Here is a 22,022-nt window from a genome sequence, read left to right as displayed (position 1 = left end):
CCCACTGCCAGCCTTAATCTTGCCCAGTGTCTCAGTTCTGGTTTGCAGACAATTGGTACTTTCTGTGGACCTCAGGCCTGCTGCTTAGAGATGTGTGTGTTCAGGGAAGGATATGCTTGCCCGGCCTCTCATGAGCCCTGGGTTAGCTCTTGGTTTTTCTTCTGTTGGCTTACAGTTTAACTTTCTCAGTACAGTAAGATTTTTTAACTCTGAAAAGTTTGTTGCTATCACTATTTCTTCCTCTTTTTAATAAAAGAAATTGAATTAGTCTCATTTTAATGGAAGTTTAGAGGCAAACATTTTTAGTCAGTCATCTTTAATTAGTATTCCTAGAAAAGATATGCTTAATGTAATGATTTATTCTGAAAAATTAATTTTTTTTTCTGTGCCAGAAACTCAAACTAAAGCACTCACATGAGATCAATAATGCATCTTAGAACGGTTTTGAAAATGGAGTCCTTAATTTCTTACCGATTTTTAATGTTTTGGCCCTCATAACTGCTGTGTGGTAAATGTTTCTATTTGTTGGCAAAACCGTCTTGGGTTGTTCGTCACCTTTCATGTGGCTATAGATGCAAACAACATGTGCAGCCCAGATGGGCTATGAAATCCAGACTCCCACTTGGTGGCACTTCTTCCCAACACCACAGGCTTCCAAACACACGTCCTCAAGTCTCCTGACATCGGCTTGCATGCTGGCCGCTCTCAAGAAAGATCTCTGAGTGACTAAAAACTCCACGTCAAAAAACATTTTATATTTGGTCTCTGTTTTGACAGGGTTTTTATATTTTATCTCCCTATCGAATGTGGTGGGGGTAGGTTTGGCTTGGCCAGTAGAGTGGGGAAGTGGGGGCAAAAGGATTGGCAAGGATTTTTGTCCACAATAAGTTGTGCTGGATAGTTTTATATCAACTTGACACGCATGCACGCAAGTTGAAGACCTTGATATTAACCCATGCACCTATGAACACTTGATTTTGTACAAAGAAACTCAAAATATAAAATGGAAAAAGTACCTTGAACAAATGGTGCTGGTATATCTGGATGCCGACATGTAGAAGAATGCAAGCAGATCCATATTTATCATTGTGCACAAAAATCCACAGAATCAGCTGACCCGAGCCGGGCGAAGGTGGCGCACGCCTTTAATCCCAGCACGCGGGAGGCAGAGGCAGGTGGATCTTTGTGAGTTCGAGACCAGCCTGGTCTACAAGAGCTAGTTCCAGGACAGACTCCAAAGCCACAGAGAAACCCTGTCTCGAAAAATCAAAAAAAAAAAAAAAAAAGAATCAGTTGACCCGAGCTAGTGGGAGCACACTGACTCCAGATTGACAACTGGGGAACCTGCCTAGGACTGAACTAGACCCCCTGTATGCAGGTGACAATGGTATGACTTGGGCAGTATGTGGGGTCACTGGCAGTGGGACCAGGATCTAACCCTAATGCATGCACTGACTTTGTGAAGCCCTTTCTCTATGGGGAGATGCCTTGCTCAGCCTAGGCACAGGCAGGATGTGTGTGTGGGGGAGGGATGCATAGTCCTGCCTCAACAAGATGATGGGACAGACTTAGTTGACTTCCCAGGGCAGGCCTTACCCTCTCTGAGGAGCAGATGGGGGGGTAGAGTGGGATGAGAGGAAGCAGGGGAAACTGGGATTGGTAAGTAATAAATAAATAAAGTAAGTAAGTAAGTAAGATAAAAATACCAACAAAAAATATGGTGGAGAGTGACTTAGAGGATACTCCCAGTTGTTGACTTCCTGTCTCCTACCCCCACATTCCATCACACAGCCTCATACTTGTGAATGCATATATGGACAATGCATACACGTGTGTGTGCATGCACATACAGAAACAGAAATCTGCATAATTAAATTCTGTGATCCACCCTACTTGTGGTGCTAACCAGTCACTGGGGTCTGTCACATACTGAAGAAAACTCCCTTTGTTGAATACCAGTTTGTATGACAAGCACTTTGCTTTTTAAATGTTTTGTTCATCTGCAGAGTCTGTACGTGGTCAAGAGTTATAAGGAGTGCTAAAGCTAGACCCTTCCACCCCTGACCTCAGCTTTGCAATTCCCTTCTCAGTATTATATGTTGGTAACAGTTTTGGACAATACATCCAGAGATTCTAGGAGGGAACTTTAAATATACAGGTCCCACTTAGGCCTCTTTGTTATTGCTCCAATTTATCTTTTTTTTTTTTTTTATGGTTTTTCGAGACAGGGTTTCTCTGTGGTTTTGGAGCCTGTTCTGGAACTCGCTCTGTAGACGAGGCTGGTCTCGAACTAACAGAGATCCACCTGCCTCTGCCTCCCGAGTGCTGGGATTAAAGGCGTGCACCATCATCGCCCGGCTCCAATTTATCTTAATATAAAATTTTTGCTCTTGTCTCAGAATCTGAGAGAAAACATGGAGTCCAGTATATGTATTCTCCACAGTTTTGTTCTTGTTTATAACTGCATTTTACAGATGTTAAAACTGAGCTGAGAATCTACTCAGATTGCTGCTTGTTTTTTTAAAGATTTATTTATTTATTTTGTTTTATAGTATTCTGTCTGCATGTATGTCTGCAGGCCAGAAGAGGGCACCAGATTTCATTACGGATGGTTGTGAGCCACAATGTGGTTGCTGGGAATTGAACTCTGGACCTCTGGAAGAACTCTTAATCTCTGAGCCATCTCTCCAGCCCCATAGATTGCTGCTTTTTAATAAAGACAACAAGATTTATTTCCTTCACTGAATCGGTATTCACTGAAGTTAGACTTTGAACATGTTGTCCTGGTGCTTCTCAGTCTAGAAGGAAGCTTTAAGAAAACCCCAACTCCCTCGAACTATGATTCTGACTGGAAGGGTGAATTGGTTTGCCTTCTCTCATTGTGATGAAACAGAAACCCAAGACAAGTTGGGAGAGAAAAGCTTGTTCGGTCTGCATTTCTCTGTCTAGCCCATCATGGAAGGGAGCAGGGCAGGTAACTTGAAGCAGGAACTGAAGCAGAGACTGTGAAGGAAAGAAGGCATTTACTGGCTAGCTACCTGTGGCTTGCTCAGCCTGCTTTCCTTATCACAGAGGACTTCCTATGCAGGGCCACCTGCCCAGGGTTGGCAGCACCCACAGTGGGCTGAGCACCCCCACATCAACAGACGTTCCACAGGCCAGGCTTATAGAGGCATTTTCTCAAGTGAGGTTTCTTCTTCCCAGGTGACTCTAAGTTCCCGTGGACAAAAGCTAAGCAGTGTGGGCTGGAAAGAGAGCTCATAGGTTAAGAGCACAGTGGCTACTCTTCCAGAGGTCCTGAATTCAATTCCCAGCATCCACATGGTGGCTCATAATCATCAATAATATACACAATAAATAAATCTTTGAGAAAAAGAAAACAAACAAACAAACAAAAAAAGAAAACTCACCAGTACAAGTAGCGTCAGTCAGCCCAATTTTGAGAGTCAAGGTTTATTTAAAAAGGGAGCTTCAGTTGGGCGGTGGTGGCGCACGCCTTTAATCCCAGCACTCGGGAGGCAGAGGCAGGCGGATCTCTGTGAGTTCGAGACCAGCCTGGTATACAAGAGCTAGTTCCAGGACAGGCTCCAAAACCACAGAGAAACCCTGTCTTGAAAAACCAAAAAATAAAAAAATAAATAATTCTATGGCCAGCATAGATGGGTTAACCCAGTTAGAGGGTTCAGAAAGACATAACCACTGAGATAAAGCAAGAAGTAAGCCCAACACACAAAAAAATGTTGTTACAACCCAGAAAATTCCCCACAAACTTGTGTGGTTTTCAGTTTCTAATGGCAGTTTGTAAAGTTCTAGCACTTTTTAGGGAGAATATCCTTCCTGCCTCATTGTAAGACTTTGGCTTTAGAAAGACCATAGTTTATAGTTCCCCTCATGCCTATGTGGCAAGCGAACCAGACAGCAATGAAATCACCCTCAGCCGAGCGGTGGGTGTATGCCTTTAATCCCAGCACTCAGGAGGCAGAGGCAGGTGGATCTCTGTGAGTTCGAGGCCAGCCTGGTCTACAAGAGCTAATTCCAGCCGGGCGATGGTGGCACACGCCTTTAATCCCAGCACTCGGGAGGCAGAGGCAGGCGGATCTCTGTTGAGTTCGAGACTAGCCTCGTCTACAGAGCTAGTTCCAGGACAGGCTCCAAAGCCACAGGGAAACCCTGTCTCGAAAAAAAAAAAAAAAAAAGAGCTAGTTCCAGGACAGGCTCTAATACAGCAAAACCTTGTCTTTAATGTCATCCAAACTACACTGGCAGGAACCATTAAACATCTTCCCTCCCTCAGATGACTCAGCAGATAAAGGTACTTGCTGACAAGAGGGACAAACTTTAAGTTATGTTTTCTGACCTCTACACACCGCACGCGCGCACACACACACACGCACACACTGAAATAATCTAATGTAATTAAAAATTTGTAAATTCTATGCCAAAGAAAGAGGGCTAATGGCAGTGGGAGTGTAAGAGAAGAGGGTGGCGGAGGAGGATGGGGGAATTTCCTTCAAGTACACAATGTGCTTGCACAACCTTATGTAACTCAGTATAATAAAGATGAAGAGAGAGGAGGAGGCAGCAGCCACTCTCTTACTCTAGGACAGCAGTTCTCAACCTGCAGGTCATGACCCTTTCAAGGGGTTTGCCTAAGACCATTGGAAATCACAGAGATCTACATCACAGTTCATCACAGTAGCAAAATTACCGTTATGAAGTAGCAACAAGAATGATTTCATGGTTGGGGTCACCGCGCATGAGGAACTGTAGTAAAGGGTTGCAGCATCAGAAGGCTGAGAACCATTGCTCTAGCATACTGTACATTGGTGGTGGGTTCTTCCCTTGGCTCTGTGATGCCACTGTTTGATTGGCTTTCCTGCTGCATCTTGGCTCCTTCCCAAACATCTAGCTCTTTTCTATATCAGTCTGCCTTCCTGCAGTTATAACTCTGGGGCCTGGGAAGGCCCTTGATAAAAACCACTACAGAACAAATCATCCGACCAATAAGGCATATGTACCCTGGTTCAATCTTGTTTTTTTAACTAGTCATTTGATTTTGGACAAATTTATTGACAGGAAAACTCAGAAGACTAGTCTTTAAGAAACAAAAATTGGCTGGGTGGTAGTGGCATACACCTTTAATCCCAACCCTTAAGAGGCAGAGGCAGGTGGATCTCTGTAAGTTCAAGGCCACCCTGGTCTACAGAATGACAGGTTCCAAAGCTACACAGAAAAGACAGGTCGAATTCACGTGATATTTTGATAGGGAACCTATTGTGATCAATGTTATTTATACTAAGCAACAGAATGATTATTTATCTATTTGTTTGTTTGCTTTATTTATTTGTTTATTGGGGTTTTTTTTGAGACAAGGTTTCTCTGTAGTTTTGGGACCTGTCCTGGAAAAAGCTCCTGTAGACCAGGTTGGCCTCAAACTCAGAAAGATCCACATGCCTCTGACTTCCGAGTGTTGGAGTTAAAGGTGTGTGCAATCACTGCTGGATTGTTTATTTAAAATATTGGTTCTTGGGCAATTGTGTTTGCTCAGTTTGTAGGCCAAATTGATAATCTTTTCCCAGATGATCAGTTGCTGTAATTTGTACAACTACATTTCTTTATTTCCCCCCCAAAAATGTAATAAAAGATCCTTTAAAGGATACTATGTTATGTTTCTTCCAATGGAAGACAGAATATGTTGTTGATGGCAAAGGGCATATAGTGCAAACAGATCTGGCCTCTGCTCAAATAGCTAATGTAGCAGCTATTTTCAGAGAGGGCATTTAATTTGTATACCGACCGCTGGTACCTTTTTAAAGTTCTTCAGGTAATAGAAACAGTTCCATGCATTAGAACTAGGAATAATCATACTAAAATGCTGTTCCAGCAAATTGGAAATGCCATTTATCAAAGAAAATTGCCAAAATTGGGGGTCATATTAGAACACATTCTAGACATCATAGCTGCTGCTGCCTGATATGGGAAGTCCTTCTGTATATGTGTTGCTTTTATTGGTTAATGAATAAAGCTGTTTTGGTTAATGGCTTAGTAGTGTAAAGCCAGGTGGGAAATCCGAACAGAGATATGGAAAGTGAGTAGGCAGAGTCAAAGAGACATTATGTAGCTGCTGAAGGAGATAGATGCCAGAGAACTTTACTGGTAAACCATGAGCCTCGTGGCGATACATAGATTAATAGAAATGGATTAATTTAAGATATAAGAGCTAGCTAGAAATATGCCAAAGACACTGGCCAAACAGTGTTGTAATTAATATAGTTTCTGTGTGATTATTTTGGGTCTTGGTGAGTGGGAAATGAACAAGCAATCTCTGCCTACAAAATGGTGCCCAATGTTGAACACAAACCCACGACCCTAGGATTAAGAGTCCCATGCTCCACTGACTGAGCTGAAGTGAGATTGCTGAACCTGCATTCCTAACTTTCTAATGTCATCATGCTGCACTCTGAGAAAGGAAGGAAGATCATGGTGATGGTTGGTAATTCCCAATTTCGTGATGGACCTACTGAACAAACTTCCAGAACTTAGTAAGTTCTACTCACTTTGGAGCTGGCCCAAGAGTGCTGACTGACTGTTTGGTAGCTTATCTTTACTATATGTTGAGACACAAACTCATTTTTGCCACTATGGTGTTCAATTTGCTGTTGAAATAGAAGACCTGAGAACTGAAATCTCAGAAATTTCCCCTCTGGAAGAAAGAGACTTGTTCAGCCTGGTCTACAAGAGCTAGTGCCAGGACAGGCTCCAAAACTTCAGAGAAACCCTGTCTCGAAAAACCAAAAAAAAAAAAAAAAAAAAAAAAAAAAAAGAGACTTGTTAAGACAATGTAACACTATTATGGAGGCAAAATGTGACTGAAACACCTCTTCAGAAAATGAGGAAGAATGGCATAAAAGTTTTTGCTTCTACTCAGAGACTGGGACAGCTCAAGCTTACCTTTGAAAGTAAGAAGCAACAATGAGATTGAACTATAGAAAAGGAAAAAGACTTATAGCTCACCCATCATAGAAACCTTGTCTTGTCTTTTTATTAGAATGGATTTAAGAAAATTGTGATTCACCAAATTGTGTATTTTTTGTTACTTTTCATATTAGAATTATGGCATTGATCTGTTAATGTTTGTAACTACTTTAGTTCACTATAAAAATATTACTGATTAGAAAAAGTTTATAGCATGCCTGAGAAAAATTGACATAATGCCAACAAGTCTTTAGATTTGATATGTTAATAAGAAAAATTTGGATTTTGATGCAGTTAAAAACTGTTAAAGACATCCTGGACCAGTTTTAAAAAGCCATCCCTGATGTGGGAGTTTCATATATCAATCTGTTGATTTCATTGGTTAAGCAATAAAGAAACTGCTTGGCCCTCATAGGTTAAAACATAGGTGGGAGGAGTAAACAGAACAGAAGGCTAGGATAAAGAAGCTGAGTAAGTGAGTCGCCATGATTCTCCCACTCCAGGCAGACGCAGGTTATGATCATTCCTGGTAAGCCAGCTCTTGGGCTACATAGATTATTAGAAATGGGCTAGTCCAAGTGTGAGAGTTAGCCGAGAAAAGGCTAGATATAATGGGCCAAGCGGTGTTTAAAAGAATACAGTTTCCATGTAATTATTTCAGGGCATAAGCTAGAGCTAGCCATGTGGGCGGCCGGGTGCCAGGGATGCAGCCCGCCACTCATAATACAACACATCCCATTTTGGTCATCCTCCACTCCTTTATTAGGAGATATGGTTGTAGGAGAATATATATCACAAAACACTGTTTGCATATTATTAGTTATCTGTGAACTCTCTCAATGAAAAGTTGGTTCAGCGGTACACAGTGCATAGCTATGCACCCTCCCTTAATCCTTTATTCACATAGTTTTGTAGTCAATGACAGGTAAGATATTTTTCCCTCCAGGGTAACCTTAAGACAGGAAGTACATGATGGAATGTATGTACCGATGATAGGTAACTGAAAAGTGGAAGAAGGCCGCCTAAGCCAGGCACAGTCATCCATCCTATAGCAAAAGCACAGGCTTTAATAAATAAATTAAAAAGTGAGAAATATGTGGGAGCCCAGAGAAGTGGGTCCATTCCACCCTGACTAAAGGTCAGAGAGCTCATGCCTAGTCTTGCTCCTTAAGGTTATTGACAAGAGATTTAACTTAAGATGTGCCTACTAACAGGATATCTTGACCTAGGGTATAGTTACTTGGTGTTTTGGGTATTAAAATAGCAATCTCTTTGTTCCTTGTATCATGATAAAAAAAGTTTCTTGTTTTTGTCCCCTTTTGTGGATTGGTTTTTTTTTTTCTTTTGGTTTTTTGAGACAGGGTTTCTCTGTGGCTTTGGAGCCTGTCCTGGAACTAGCTCTTGTAGACCAGGCTGGTCTCGAACTCACAGAGACCCGCCTGCCTCTGCCTCCTGAGTGCTGGGATTAAAGGCATGTGCCACCACCGCCCGGCCCCTTTTGTGGATTGGGGTATTTAAAGATCATAAGAAATGAACATGGGGGGCTGGAGAGATGGCTCAGCGGTTGGGAGCATTGCCTGCTCTTCCAAAGGTCCTGAGTTCAATTCCCAGCAACCACATGGTGGCTTACAACCATCTGTAATGAGGTCTGGTACCCACTTCTGGCCTTCAGGCATACACGCCAACAGAGTATTGTATACATAATAAATAAATAAAAAAAAAAGAAATGAACATGGGTGCATTCAGTAATCACTGGATTTCCCTCCCAGTACTATCCTATGTCTCTGGACTTCTGTATCTCTGATTAGTTGCCTAATATTTCTAATACACACATCCCTACCCTGGAATACACGAATCCATCGAGGCTGGATTCGACACAACCTAGCCTCAAAACCTTTTTTTTTTTGGTTCCTGTCCTGGAACTAGCTCTTGTAGACCAGGCTGGCCTCGAACTCACAGAGATCAGCCTGCCTCTGCCTCCCGAGTGCTGGGATTAAAGGTGTGCGCCACCACCGCCCAGCTGCAGCAAAACCTTTAACCTATAATTTGTCTTTCCTGTAAGATATGCTGGGGTAAAGTTGCTACAGAATTTGTTGGCCAACTAATAACTGGTCCAACTTGAGACCCACACCTGGAGAGAGAGAGCCCACCCCTGACAATGCATGGATGGTCAGTAACTAGAAGCTAGACATCTCAGAGACCTAGAATAGAAGTAAACATGACTGGCAAAAAAGGCTATGAAATGATTCATAATGATATTCTGCTATACTCATAGATCAGTGCCTAGCCCAATTGCCATCAGAGAGGCTTCATCCAGAAGCTGATGGGAGCAGATGCAAATATCCACCATCAAACATTAGATGAAGTTTGGGAGTTCTGCTAAACAGATGGAGGAATCGAATCAACAAAAATAGAACTGTTTGTAGGGATAAGTCCCGCCCCTTGGGGGGCATGTTCGCCTCGGGCTAATGTCTGCCTACAAATTTGGCGAGCGTGCTCCCAGCTGTCGCTTCTGCTTTCCTGGTCTCCGCTGGAACCGTGGTTCTGTAAGTCTATTTCGACATTGAAGCTATATATATTGTTACAATCTGTCTGCTCTTGTAGACCAGGCTGGCCTCAAACTCACAGAGATCCTCCTGCCTCTGCCTCCCAAGTGCTTCGTTTACGCTGCTACATTTTGGCACCCAATGTGGGGCTATTTTGCCCCGGACTCAAGCGGGTATTCCGCTAGCTAACACAGCACCCTCCTGGGTGCTGTTTTTTAGTTCGTGACTTGGGCCCCAGTGCTGAGTCCGAGACACACTCGGCCACATAGGCCCATTCTGCCCTGCCTGCTCGCCAGAGCAATTAACCCCTCCCTGCCTGCCTTGGCTAAGTTTGGAGTGGAACCCCACTGCCTGAATTAGCAGAAACTCAAGTACCTGCGGTTTTGCAACAAAAGCCGCCACAGTGGCAGATTTGGTCTGATACAAAGTGACTTGCCCTGGTGGTGGTGGCGCACGCCTTTGATACCAGCACTTGGGAGGCAAAGTCAGGTGGATCTCTGTGAGTTTGAGGCCTGCCAGGCAGTGGTAGTGCACGCCTTTAATCCCAGCACTTGGGAGGCAGAGGCAGGAGGATCTCTGTGAGTTTGAGGCCAGCCTGGTCTACAAGAGCTAGTTCCAGGACAGGCTCCAATAACACAGAGACCACCACTGGCAGGAACCTATCATTGAAGGTAAAAAATTTTCTTTTATAAATAAAATGTCTGAACACGTTAGTATTCAAGAATTTAACAGTTTTTTTAATTGTGCCATGTGGGAGATTTTACAAGAGGTGTCTATCACCCCACATCTATGGATCCTTCTGGGATTCGTAGTTTTCATTGGCACCAAATGGTTTGATAATAGAAATATGATAAAGTCTTTACAAGACGAATCCAGGATTCTTAAGGCAGAGATTGAACCCTTAAAAACAATTGAGAATGACAACAATCTTCTCAAGAATCAGTTTGAAGTTCTCCAGGCTGATAACAATCTTCTCAAGAATCAGTTTGAAGTTCTCCAGGCTGATGTTAAGGAGAAATTCATTACTATGGAAGAGGGAACAGCTGATCTGGATCGTAAGCTTCAGTCCCTTTCTGTAGGAACTGAAACATTAACTGAGAGAATCAAAACTGCTGAATGTGACAATCGGATTTTGTCTAAAGCTTATGACAGATTGGTGGAAAGATTGTCAATACAAGAAAGCACGGTTTATGCCATAAAAATTATGTCCAAAGATAAGATGTTATCTCTAATGGACAAACTTCATACTTTAGAATCCTCAATGAAGGCTTTGGAACATAATTCTGGACAGGAGATTCAGACATTGCAGAAGGCAATGGTGAATAGAATTGAAAAGATTGAGAAATTGGTGCCTGTGGTACTTGAGAAAGCAATACTTGAGGAAGATACATGGGAGCCTGTCCGTATGAATGATCTCAAGGAAATAAAACAGGCTGTCATGACTTTTGGGATGCAAGCCTCTTTTGTTAAAGAGATGCTAAGATCTTGGGCCATGACAAGCAGAGCAACCCCCTCGGACTGGCTCCAGCTGAGCTCTGCGGTACTTGAGAGTGGACTGCAATTGAAATGGAAATGCTTATTCAGGCAAGAGGCTAGACTTTTAGAACAGCAGGAAAAAGCGAAGGGAATTGAAATTTCCCTAGATAAAATTCTAGGTGAAGGGCTCTTTTCCGACCCTCAGGAACAAGCTAATTTGGATGAAAACACACTCTCCATGTGTACTACAGCAGCCTTAAGGGCTTGGGACAGGGTACAAGACCCAGGACAGAGAATGGAATCATTTGTCAGAGTTAAACAGGGTCAGAGAGAACCCTTTAGTGACTTTTTACAAAGACTAACTAAGGCTATACAAATAGGGATATCCGACCCAGAAGCAAGACGTATAATGATTGAGTCTTTGGCTTATGAAAATGCAAATGTGGAATGCAAAAGGATTTTGGGGCCTTTAAAGCTCAGATCAGCACCCTTGGAAGAATGGGTCTTGCATACACTGAATGTTGATACATTTGATTATGGCATTGAAGCATGGGTAGAAGAAACAGAAAGCTAAGGAATGGACTGGATCTAACTGGCAAAGCCATGGCTTTAATCCTACCCATATTGCTCAGTAATTTAAAGGCTCATGTGGTCAGAAAAAGAGAGAGAGATACAGTAAAAAGGGATTCAAATACAAAGAAAATTTCTAAATGATTTACAGTGTGTTAAAAATATATGCAAGCTAAAAGTTAACGTTCTTAAAAGTAAAAAAAGGAAGAAAGAGAGTAGTTGGGTGTGGTAGTACACACCTTTAACCCCAACACTTGGGAGGCAGAGGGAGATTGACCTCTGTGACTTCAAGGTGTGGTAGCACACGCCTTTAATCCCAGTACCTAGAAGGCAGAGACAAACAGATCTCTGTGAGTTCAAGGTGTAGTAGCGTACACTTTTAATCCCAAGGCCTGGGAGGCAGAGACAGGCGTATCTCTGAGAGTTCAAGGACAGCCTGGTCTACAGAGTTATTGCAGGACAAAGATATACAGAGAATATAAAATAAAAGTAAAAATAAACAAAATAGAGTTAAAATAAAGCCATACAAAGATGGAAAATAAACAGAGAATTTTGATACTGTATGCTATTATGCTCTCTTTAAATTATTTAAATGCTGAGGAAGGAGCAACAGATGCTAAAAGATATTTATTTATAAATGCTGCTGAACTAATCCAACATAGATATTTTGATGCCTTGACTTTGAAATTTGGATCTAAGGACATGATGCTTTGGAAAGGAGTTTCTTATTTTGTTTTCACAGAGGATGAGACCCTGTTCATTTCTTCTATTCCAATTTGGTATGATGGACCACGCCCTCCTGAAGGGTTGGTGTGAAGAACACCTTCAGAAAATTGCTTCGCTCAACTGCCAACTGAGATGAAACTAGCACACAGGTTATACCATGAAAGACCTAATTAACGACGCCCCCATTCAGCAGGAAGCAGTTTGGAGAGAAATAACTGCGCCCATATTCCCAAAAATTGTTTATAAATGTTCTTTTACATTTAAAGGGGGATATGATATAGGTATGAATAATTTGCATTAGTATAGATTTTGCTTTATTGATAGAGATTTAAGGTCAATTTTGTCATATGTATATGCATATTTCTGCTATTGATTAAGATATTGTGATTGTGTAGTTCATTAAAAAATGTAATGTATAATTAAGAAATATAGATTAGTGGATAATCATCAGTAATGGTCAAGCTTGTAGTCATGTTAGTTAGATTTTCTAGATATCTAGAGATACATTTCAGTTAGATAGACATTCTTCATATCTTTCAAAGACTTCAGAATATGGCATTTCATGTTTTAATAACTTAGGACTTTTCATGATAATGAGACACTCTGCTCCTGGCAGCACCAATCTACTTCAAGAGGAAGATGGGCATCGAAGAAGCACGTTATGGAGTTTGATAGCCATTTGGGCAAGAAACTGCTCTTGCCTCGACTATTGCATAAACTGGACACAGAGATCCCACAGAGAGAGGACTACTGAACTTGCCTAAGGTGAGATGATCTTTCGGGGTTCCTGATTCATGAAAGAGTCTGCGAGACATTCTGCAGGACACAACAGATAGTGACTGAACCGACTTTGAATTTTCCTGCTTTGTGGAAATGTCTGCTGGATACCATGGGCCTGAAGGCTGAAGATGGATGCCCCAATGGTACAGAGGAACTTTGGGTGACTGTCCAGGCAGCGAGATGTCTCTGTCATTTCTAGAGTTTTAAAAGTTGCTTTTTTCTTGTTTGCTTAGGTCATATTATATCTTTTTGGAGTCTTTGATGGAGTTAAGAATAGTTAGTTATAGTTACAATTTTCCTTAGTTATGATAAAGATTATTGTAACTTTTACTTGATAACTGTTTTGTTATATGTAATTTTGCTATGTTGAAGTTAAAGCCTTCCTTTTTTTTGTTTAAACAGAAAAAGGGGAAATGATGGAGGAAGGTCATTGGCTAATAAAGGAACTGCCTTGGCCCATTTTATTGGTTAGAACATAGGTAGGTGGAGTAAACAGAACAGAATGCTGTGAGGTCAGACTCGACAGCTCTCCTCTCGGGAGCAGATGCCTCAGCAGAGATGCCATGCCCTGCTCCTGGGCAGATGCACGTGATGAAACAAGCTGCCAGGTCAGACATGCTGAGTCTTTCCCGGTAAGACCGGTGCACACAGATTATTAGAGATGGGTTGATTGGGATATCAGAATTAGCCAGTAAGGGCTAGAGCTAAAGGGCCAAGCAGTGATTAAATGAATACAGTTTGTGTGTTGTTATTTCGGGCATAAGCTAGCCGAGCAGGCGGCTGGGGTGTTGGGGACACAGCCCTGCTGCCGCTCCTTATTACTACAACTGTTTAATGGCTTTCATGGAGGATGTCTTTATTCTAAGAAAGAGATCCTCCACCAAGGTACTGGGGTTGGTTGCTTGCCCAATCTGCACAGAGCCCTAAATTCCATCTTCAGGACTGTGCAGATCAAGTTTGGTGACACACTATAATCCCATCACTCTGGAGGTGGAAACAATAGTATCGCCACAGTCTAGGACTGATGGAAGAGATAGGTTTTGTATAAGAACATTATTAAAACATTACGGTCCAGGGGGCTGGAGAGATGGCTCAGAGGTTAAGAGCATTGCCTGCTCTTCCAAAGGTCCTGAGTTCAATTCCCAGCAACCACATGGTGGCACACAACCATCTGTAATGGGGTCTTGTGCCCTCTTCTGGCCTGCAGGCATACACACAGAATATTGTATACATAATAAATAAATAAATAAAATGTTTCACTAAAAAAAACAAAACAAAACAAAAAAACATTCGGATCCAGACACATGGCTCGTCCCTGTAACAGTACTTACCATGCAGGACTGACAACCTGAGTCTGACCCTTGAATTCCACAGTAGAAGGAAGAGAATAGACTCATTAAAGGTGTCCTCTGATTTCTGTATATGTGTCATGGCACTCGCAAGACACACAGGCACACAATTTTATATATATATATGTATATATATATATACACACATACACACATACACACATATATGTATCTATACATTATATATATAAATGTATATACATATATGGTGTTGAGACAGGGTTTCACCATGTAGTCCTGGCTATCACTATGCAGACCAGGCTGGCCTCCAACTAACAGAGATCTGCCTGCCTCTACCCCCTGAATACTGGAATTAAAGATGCACCTATCATGGCTGGGAATAATAATAATTTTTTTAACTGAAAAGCAATTAGATAAGGAACCGTGTTCTTTGCTGAAAGGAATAAGATATATTTATTTATTTATCTATTTATTTACTTTATTATTATTTTTTTTTTTGAGACAGGGTTTCTCTGTGTATCTCTGGCTGCCCCGGAGCTCACTCTGTAGACCAGGCTGGCCTTGAACTCACAGAGATCCACCTGCCTCTACCTCCCTCCCTGAGTGCTGGGATTAAAGGCATGCACCACCAGCACCTGGCTAAAGTGTGTTTCCCTGACAGGGAATTGAACCTAGGCCACGGTGGTGAGAGCACCAAATACTAACCACTTGACCACCAGGGGCGCTGTTATATTTAATTACAAAAAGAAAGTTTTATATTGTATGAGAAAGAATCCATTTTCAATAAAAGGAGTAAAAGAAAGTTGTTTTGAATACTTGCCAGAGAAGGAGATGATTGAAAATCTAGACATGTTATTCTCTGAAAGTCTTTATTTTTGCTGACTCAGTGTTAACTAATCAGACTGTACTTCTGACGGTAGTCTCTATCAAGGAAGAGCCTGGACTGATAATTACAGAATTTCATATGGGCATGATGACAAGAGCCTCTAGTCCCAGCTGCTTAGGTGGCAGAGACAGGAAAATCACGTGTCCAGGAACCAGCCTACGTCATAAGGTGATGCGCCCTCTCAAAAACAAACAAAATAACTTGGGGCGAGAGTCAGGAAGCAGCAGGCCCAGTCCACACAGAAGGAGATAGTTACAACTGATCCAATTAAAAAGTCCCAAGAGAAAGAGAGTTGGAAAGTCTGGGAGGCACCGCAGGATGAGAGCCCTGGTTCACTTGATAAGGACCTGTTGCCTAGATCTTGGCTTTCTCTTTTGTGTAAGAGGAGTGTGGGAAGTTTACCAGTTCTCACAGGCTTACCATGTGTGATTTGGCATAGTGAAACTGTTTTGTACTCTGTACAGTATTATGCTATTATCTATTATTACTACAACAGCTGAAATAGTAGCCATTTTCAGTTACCATGGCTTGTTGATGTCTTCAGTTTTTTGTTATGGGCAAGTACTATATGATGAGCGAATCCATTTGCTTATTTAATATTACTAGAAATATGTCTTTAAATTGTTTTTTCTAATTGATGTGTGTGTATGTGTGTGTGCTTGTGTGTGAGTGCGTGCACACGCACTCTCGTGCCTTGCCATGACATCAGAGAACCACTTGCTCCAAGCATGAATTGAGCTTTTCTTCTTTAGCAGAACTGGAACTGAGCCCAGAGCCCCACATACACTAGGCAAGTAAGTACTTCACCAGTGAACTTCATCCCTGGTCCACGGATTGACCTCTCTTGACCAGCATCCACAGTGGCCTATCCTGACCCTGGACAATGGTGTGGCGGAGCTAACAATGGTGCTTGTATAGCTTGGCAGCTGTCAGCAGGAAAAATCGGGCCAGGGAAGAAAGGTGGCTTGAACAGCTGGTGGAACCAGACGTAGGGAAGGGAGGAGCTGAATGACATCAACCTGCGAATGTCTTATCAGGTGGTAAAACCTTCCGAGCCCAGCTTGAAAGGTGACGTCTGGCCTCCCACACGATAGCCACTCATTAATCTGTGTATTTGTGGCTTACTCAGTAAGCCCAGGCTTGAACTCAGCTTGAAGCCAGTTTGGCCTTAAGATGCTATCCCCCATCCCCAAAGTACTTATGGACTGAAGAGATAATCACAGCCCCTGAAATTTTCCTGCGTCTGAAGAGTGAATCCAGAAGTGGGTGGAAGCACTAGCTTGTGCTTTGTCATATACTACAAGTGTCACATCAAGAACCAGCTTTTATCTTGATGTCTAAATAAAAGTCAATCTCACTCCTCAGTTTTCTGGACTTCTTTATCTACTGGTCATTTTCTGCTTGTACTGCTCCGGTGGTTAATGATGACCGAACCATGGCTCTTGAGAATATTTTCTATACTGGTTCAGCAAGTATAGGCAGGTTCTGCTTTCTGGGCCATCGTCCTTTAACAACACAACCACCGCGTCATTTTCTAACAGTTCCCCTACACTGGAATCAGCCATTCAAATCCAGTTGGTCACCCAGTGGGGTAGGGCTGAGACTTTCTGGGGGTACAAATGGCAGATAAATGGTTGGGACAACAAGCCGCTAGAGTCTAGCAGTCACATACACTAAACACCGCTGCTCAAAAATACTTTGTTGGGCATGGGAAAAACAAATAGAAAACAGTCTTTTTTGACTTGTTCTTAAAGAGCTGCCAAAACTGTTTAGGAGTCAGCTAGGTGTGTCGTGATCAAACTGTAGTAACTGGTGGAAGGACGTCTTACACACTGTTAGAATACAGGGATGGGTCTTGATTCTTTTGTTTGTTTTGTCTTATTTCTGTTGCTGTTGTTTGTTTTATTTGTTTTTTGAGATAGGGTTTCCTTGTGTGGCTCTGGCTCCATGGACCAGGTTGGCCTTGATCTCACAGAGTTTCACCTTCTTCCGTCTGCATAGAGGCTTGTTCCACCACCGCCTAGCAGGGACCGGTCTTGAAAGCAGAATGGGAAAGATCTTGATAGAATAATTTTGGGTTCAACGAGGAATGTTGCCTGCTCAGGGGATGTCGTAGAAAATGTGTGATGCTTCTAGCTCGGAGGATATTTGCAACTCAGTTGAGGAGGCAGAAGATAATGATGTTAAGGCTGAGACATAATATAAAGTATTGTTCTCTCTAATTAGATGGGACTGAAAAGGATGAAATGAAGAACATGGAAATTTAGGGGAAAGGAGAAAAAGTCCAATGCAAAGATGACAATAGAGTTTAAACGGCAATGTTGAGCTGGGTTTAAACATGGGAGTAAGGGCTGGAGAAATGACTGAACAGTTAAGAGACTGGTTGCTCTTTCTAGATGACCCTGCTTTGATTCCTAGCACAGACATGGCAGCTTCCACCCTCTCTAACTCCAGTTCCAGGGACTCTGACTCCTGACCTCCCTGAGTACCAGGCATACATATGGTGCATGGACAAACACGAAGGCAAAATACTTCAACCCCTCTTACTTCCTATACATACAAAGCAGTATAGAGGGAATATTTAAGGATCAGCCCTTTTGGAATAAGATAAAAGCTCACTGGACTCTGTGAAAAGCAAGGTCAAAAAGTCTATGAAGACAGCGATTTGTTGAGAGACCTAGGGTGCCAGATTAATAGCTTTGACCTTTATTCCTTCCTTCAGGCAGTTGTTAAAAAGTTTCAGTGCCAGGGAATGACATCATGAAAATAGGAGGCCAGAGAAACCAGTTAGGAGGCTACTGGGAACATTTTTGAGATAAGGTCTTGTGGAAGTGTGAAAGGAAGGACGGATCTGAGCAAACCAGAAGAAAGGATCAATAGCATTTACCTCTGACTGGACATGAACGGACAGGGACTAGGGGTGGGACTAGGGCAAGAACAGCTTTGCGAGGAAATGTGTTGGGGGAGGGTTTGGTGACACACTTCTGGTGGAGAGTAGAGAGCCAGATTTACATATCAGCAGGAGTGCGCTCAGCTGATTACCATAAAAAAACTGTGGAGTTTCTCCGGAACTTGGGCAGAAGGCATCATAGTGATTTCACAGGGCATTACTAGGCAGCAGTGCCCTGCTCACACTGGATGCCCAAGGGGAACCAGGGCAAAGAGCAACTGTTCGTGACTGACCCATGCAGTTTTGGTTTTGCTTGTTTAACTTCATGCTTTCATTGTATGTATTTGGACAAAATACTTTAAAACCGATTGGGCCGGTTTTCTTACCTATAAAATGAGAATTTATTACATATTGGCTCTTGTTTATGAGATTTAAATCAATGCCATTATTCAAGGTTTGTGTTTTACCTTTTCTTGCCACTTTGCCTGGAGGTCCAGTTTGCTCCTATGCCCAGTGTCCAGCCCCCAAATTGAACAAACAATTTTCATTTTATCTTTAGAATATGCATTCTGCATATAAGCTCTAACTTTCAAGGCAGAGAAATCCATTTTATTGCATACAGTTCTGCACCCTGGTCTTGCTCTGGCTTTGTTGACTTTACTGGAGCTTACTAATGTGTCTGTGCTCAGTGAGCGAGCTGGCAGGAGCCTGGAGTCAGATTTAAAGCTCGACTTTTCTCTCCTTCTCTCTCACATATTTATTTTTTATGTGTGTGAACAATTGCCTGTATGTATCTATGTGTACTGCATGCATGCCCCATGTCCACAGAGACCAGAAGAGAGCGCCAGATTCCTGAAATAGCGTCATAGATGGCTGTGAACTGCCGCAAAAGTGCTGGGAACTGAACCAAGGTCCTCTGTAAGAGCGGCAAGCGCTCCCAGCTGCCGAACTATCTCTTTAGCCCCTACTATTATTTTTAGACAAAGTCTTGGCAAGTTTCCTAGGCTCCTATGGACCTTGCTCTGTAGCCTAGGAAGGCCCTGATTTTGCAATCCTCCTCCTTGAGTCTCTGATTAGCTGGGATTAAAAACTTGCTTTAGTGGGCCCCGCTGCCAAGTGGTTTTCCTAACAGGGTAGTTGACTTCTTCCCTTGAGGCTCAAATCTGTTGAAGGTTTCAAAGTACCCACCTGCCTAGGGGAAGGTTTTGGTTGGGAGGCCCTGGGGTAGTTTTACTCTCCAGTCTCCTTGTTGAGTTAAAGCTGTGGCCTTATATTTAAGTGGACAGGATTATATAAAGGGACAGATAAAGGAGGGTGGCTTATGGGCTTGAACAGATTACAACTTTAGTAAAGGAGTATGAGTTAGGGAGGTTAAATTACTAGCCCTTTGTAGAAGGCGGAGCTAACTGCTTCAAAGCTTGTCTCCTCCACCTACTCTTCCTCCTCCTCCTCCTCCTCCTCCTCCTTCTCCTCCTCCTCCTCCTCCTTCTCCTCCTCCTTCTTTTCCTCCTCCTTCTTTTTTATTAAGGAGAGAGAGCAAACATAGTACACCAGTACCACAAATCATGCAGCTGAGTTTCTCACATTTGGGGAAATTGCAGAGGGCAGCACATCCGGAATGCAATGGCTAAGCCTCGTTCTGGGAAAACCACCTTCATGATCATGGTACCTCCCCCCTGCCCGGTAAATAGCAAAGCTTGTGTTCTAACAATGGGTCAAGAGACAACATTTGTTAATTGCCTTCATTTAAAATTTTGCTTCTATTGTTGTTTGAGACTGTCTCATTCTGTAACCCAGACTAGTCTAGGCGTTTTGACAATCTGACGCCTCAGCCTCCCAAGTGCTAGGATTGGAGGAGTGAGTCACTTTTATTTTTAGGCAGAGTATTGTGTAGTTTCAGGACACAGTTGAAGATGACCTTTGACTTCTGACTTTCCTGCCTCCACCTCCCCAGTCCTAGCAAAGCAATTAGGACTGTAGTCCATTATCTAGCTAGGGAAGTCAGAGCAGGAACTCAAGGCAGGAACCTGAAGGCAGGAACTGATAAAGAGACCCTGGAGGAATGCTGCTTATTGGCTTGCTCCTCGTGCTGTGCTCAGCTTGGAGTCTGATAGCACTCAGGATCACCAGTCTGGGGGTGGCACTGCCTGCAATGAGATGGACCCAGACCAAGCATCAATAAAGAAAATGCATTGCGGTCCTGACTTCAGGCCAATCTGGTGAGGGTATTTTCTCAATCGAGGTTCCAGTTTCCAAAATAACTCTAGATTGTGTCAAGTTAAAGCAAACAAACAAACAACTAACCAGCACATCACAACACCATGCTACCCTTTATGTATGGGCAGTACCTGGACCTGATAGCTGTCATTGAAACTATTATTGTTGGAAGGGTCGGGATAATAGCAAGTTGTATTGAATCATCTATCAGGAACCTTCCTGGAGGGACTGAAAAGATGGCCCAGTGGTTAAGAGTCTTGTGTGCTCTTTCAGAGGACCCAGGCTCAATTCCCAGCACCCACACGGCAGCTCACAACTGTCTGTAATTCCAGTTTCAAGGGATTCAAATTACCAATGCACATAAAAAAATTAAAAAAAAAAAGAACCTTCCTGGAATGGGACTGGCCTCAACACCACCCCATCAGCCCTGCAGCTTCCGAGTTAGTAACCTTCCCATCCCAGGTACTTCCTCTAGCTCCACGGTTAATTCCTTCCCCTTTGCAGACTCTGCTTCTGATGGAGTGAGCCTCAGAGGCTTTTCTACCAGTCCTATAAGTAGAGAGAGGACATGGTGTATGGAGAGCAACGGTTTTGGGTGCATGCAAGCAGCCAATCCTTCTTCTTTCGGGAGCCTATCCAGGAGCTTCTTAAACTCCGGTGATGATCTCATATGGGTTGTGTAATTTCTTGTGGAGCAGGGGGTCATAAACAATTTGGCAACTGTAAAAGGTTTCTGATGCCAGGTGGTGGCCAATGCCTTTAAACCCAGCACTGGGGAATCAGAATAAGGTGGATCACTGAGTTTGAGGCCAGCCTGCCAGGACAGCCAGGGCTATACAGAGAAACCTTGTCCCCCAAAAAACTAAGTTAAAAAAAGTTTCTGGATATATACACACACAAGACCAAAAATTAATCCAAAATCAAACATCACGAATCTGAATGGTGTTTCGGGTAGCACTTGCCTGTGTGGCATCTTGCGACTTCACTGTGCTCTTGGTTTTGAACACACAGCATGCACACTTTGCTCTGTGCACACCGGCACAGCACACAGCACTGAGGAACACGGCTTGAAACACTACTGCTCAGATTTGCACTGCAGTCTTCTTTCTGGGCACACGATGTTCTGCTTCTACAGAAACACAATGATTTAATTATGGAAAACACAGACAATGTTTTTTAACCATCATTCCTCAGTGTGCATCATATTAGCATATCTTTGGGTTATAGGGTGTCAGAATGTTTGGTGTTAAAACTTGACTGTTTGAGTTGCTGACTTGAGTTTCATAAGAAGAAATCATTAAATGAAATTTTCTCTTGGAACTAAGACAGAACTCCCAACAGTTTCTGAAAAGGCCCTAAACATACTTCTGCCATTTTGTGCTACGCCAGTCTCGCGACCAGCTATTGTAAAATAAAAAAAGTGAAAAATACCGAAGATGTCCTTGTCCTGCGACATCAAACTGTTTAGTTCTTTATACAGAAACAATTGTATTTATCGTCTTACTAACAGAGGAAGATCCGAGGTAGGTGTTCTGCCGCTGAACTATAGTTGCAGTCCGAAGCATAGTTCATTGTCTTGAATGAACGGCAGAATTCTATATATACCCAGGAATTGTTTTAAAATCTTTATGATTATCAAGAAATGC

The 22,022-nt window shown here is 42.6% G+C and overlaps 1 non-coding gene across 1 annotated transcript; it reads right to left on the bottom strand.

Moving 5' to 3' along the window:
• Positions 1-19,684: 19,684 nt before the first annotated feature.
• Positions 19,685-19,850, bottom strand: LOC142836691 (U1 spliceosomal RNA). Its single transcript, XR_012908157.1, has one exon. It is a non-coding gene; the product is annotated as a U1 spliceosomal RNA (small nuclear RNA).
• Positions 19,851-22,022: the final 2,172 nt, after the last annotated feature.

Source organism: Microtus pennsylvanicus, chromosome 16 (assembly GCF_037038515.1).
Source record: "Microtus pennsylvanicus isolate mMicPen1 chromosome 16, mMicPen1.hap1, whole genome shotgun sequence".
NCBI classification, from domain to species: domain Eukaryota; kingdom Metazoa; phylum Chordata; class Mammalia; order Rodentia; family Cricetidae; genus Microtus; species Microtus pennsylvanicus.
The sequence above is the reverse complement of the archived record's forward strand: the minus strand, read 5'-3'. Positions and strand labels throughout refer to the sequence as shown.